Consider the following 3,021-nt stretch of genomic DNA (forward strand, 5'->3'; position numbering starts at 1 on the left):
CTCGGCCAGCCCGGAGCGCAGCGGGGCCGGGGGGCGTGGCCGCGGGCCGCCGTTTCCAAGGAGACGGGGGCGGGGCGCGGGCGGCAGCGCTCACTCTTTCCGCTCGAGAACTCAGTCTTTCCAGCCCTGTGACCTGCGAGGTGCGGGGGAGGCAGGGTCACATCCTAGGGTACTCACCCGAAACCTGTAGCAGAACGGAACACAGCCGCGCCCCGGGTCCCCAGGCTGGCGTTCTGCACAACCCCCAGGCCAATTATCGCCAAGACCTCGGGGTGTCTGGACTTTGCTCTGATCTGGAACAAAATGCCTGCCTTGCTCACTTTGCAGATCCCTTGGCTCCTCCGCTTTACCAGCATCGCAACCCTGGCCAGTTACTTAGACCTCTGAACCTTGACTTCCGTCTCTGCACAATGGGGGCAATAATAAGACCTAGTGGTAGGGCAGCTATGAGGAATATGAGGTGATGCGTGGAAGAAAGCAAGCACTTAAATTAAGCATTCCGATAAATGTTAGCTGCGGCCACTCACACTGCTTGTAATCCCATCCTCAGGAGGCTGAGGCAGGAGGATTCAAATTCAAGGCCAGCCTCAGCAAGTTAGCAAGTTAGCGAAATAAGACTTTTTTTTCTTAAAAAAACAAAAAACATTGCAGAACAACTGGGGGAGAAAAAAAGGCAAAAATCATCATCTGCTTTGAAACTTAGAAAGCATCTCTTTGAGGTCCTGAAGGTTGTCCCAGGAAAAAACCAATGCCACAGAGATGGCTGTTGGAGTAGAAAGAAAGGCTTTATGGAGGTCGCTGGCAACCTGGAAAGTTGCAGGGCAGAGAAGCACTGAGAAGCTCGGGCAGCCACGGAGCACCCCTCTTCCCCCAGATCCTTGCCAACAGCCAGAAAGATTCCAGACATTGGCTCAGAGGAGCAGGCATGAGTATGTTTGTTTTGGTGATGTGGCCGCGTGAACCCAGGGGCCCTTCACACTCCCTGCTTTTTTAGTTTTTATTTTAGGCAGAGATCTCACTAAATTGCTGAGGCTGGCCTTGAACTTGTGATCCTCCTGCCTCAGTCTTCCAAACGTGGGACTGCAGGTGTGTGCTGCCAACCTCTCTCAGGCCCAAGTTTATTGAAGGGCTAACAAAGGGAAAGGGGACACTTTCAAGGGACAGACTGAGTCCTCTCAGAGAGAAGGATAGTGTCTCTCCTGCCCTCCAAGTTTGTGTGTACCTGTGTGTGTGTTACTGGGGGTTGGAACCCAGGGGTGCTTCAATCATTGAACTACATTCTCAGTCCTTTTTATTTTATTTTTGAATTTTTGAGACAGTGTCTCACCAAGTTGCTGAGGCTGGCTTCAAACTTATGATCTTCCTGCCTCAACCTCCTAAGTCTCCGGGATTACAGGTGTGCCACCAGCTAGGACACCTGGCCTGCCCTCCAGTTTTACTGTGAGTCCCAAGGAAGTTTCCAGAGAGTCCCACCCAGGTCCACCTTTTGACTTGTGACTGACAGCTGGATGGTATCAGACAGTCAAGTCCCCACTGTCATGACAACTCTAGGTCGCTTTGGCCCATCCTGACAGGTTCTAACTAGAACCTTTTCTTATAGATTTTAGGGGGAATTACTATTATCTCCCTGAGTTCCCAGATCTAAGGGTCACAAAAGTCATCTGCTTCGTGTAACTTGTGTTCTCCTCATCAGCATTTCTGGCCTGACATTTAGATAACAGGTTGTTGGCTGAGGAATGTAACATAACCTGTCGGCTTACACCAGGCAGGCTGCAGGTAAAAGGCTTTTAAAAAAAAAGAAAGAAAGAAAGAAAGTGAGGATCAGCACAGTTTATAGAATGATTCCCTTAACCTCATGTTCCTGCTGCTCATGTCTGTTTCTTACCAGGAAGGATAACAACTAATGCCTCAAGTCCCCTTTCCAGTCCCCTCCAGGGAAGTAGGAATATTTATTTGAGGATCAGGTCAGGGTCTCAGAGCAGAAATCAGCATTTCCCAAGAGCATAAGTCCCACAGTCTGGTGTTCTGGCCTGACCCCAGGTAAATGCCTTGTGATGACTATCTCTTCTCCTGAGGGCAGGAAGTTCCAGTTTGGGGGTCAGTTTTTATGATGAACAGCTGTTTTCTGAAATCATCTCAGAAAAACAAGCAGGATCGGAAGAATGCAGTGCAAAGGCCATCTCCAGGAGAGAGAAAGGGAATGGGAAAAAAGAAAGATGGAGTCGCCCATGGCAAGACTCTGTACAATTCCACATGCACACACATACACACACACAGGACCAGTATTACCGAGAATTTCCTGTTTCGTTTTGCGGCCTAAGGGAATTAAACACAGGGGTGTTTTACCACTGAGCTACATTCCCAGATCCACTCCCCTTTAAAAAAAAATTTTGAGATAGGTTCTGGCTAACTTGCTGAGGCTGGCCTTAAACTTGTGATCCTCGTGCTTCAGCCTCTTGAGTTCCTGGGATTACTGGAGTGTGCCTTGAATATTAACAGTGTGACTTACAAAATTTGAGTAATTTGAGATTTGATTAGAGGTTTGCAGTAGTGTGGTACCGTGGTGCATGCCTGTTATCCCAGGGACTGGGGAGGCTGAGGCAAGAGGATTGCAAATTGGAGGCCATCCTCAGCAATTCAGCAAGAGTCTTTTCTCAAAATAAAAAGGACTAGGGATGTGACTCATCATTAAAGCACTTCTGGATTTAATCTCCAGTAACAGCAACAGAAAAAGAGGTTTGTAGTCCTATGAGGTAGAGAGCTCAGCACTGAAGCTTTCTTTGTTGTAGGCGCTCTGGGGTCCTAAAATGACAATAGAGACTTCACAAGAATTAAACAAGCAATCCAGAAGCAATGGCAACAATGGCATTGTCTTCAGCAAAGACAATGTTTTGACAGTCAAAACGAAGCCTGGGTCTGTGAATCACGAAGTGACAATGTGAAATGATTAAATACCAAAAAAAAAAAAAAAAAAAATTAAGCTTACTGTAAATAAAATAGGCTCTACTTAAAACAATGGAA

The sequence above is a fragment of the Callospermophilus lateralis genome, chromosome 1 (assembly GCF_048772815.1).
Source record: "Callospermophilus lateralis isolate mCalLat2 chromosome 1, mCalLat2.hap1, whole genome shotgun sequence".
NCBI classification, from domain to species: Eukaryota; Metazoa; Chordata; class Mammalia; order Rodentia; family Sciuridae; genus Callospermophilus; species Callospermophilus lateralis.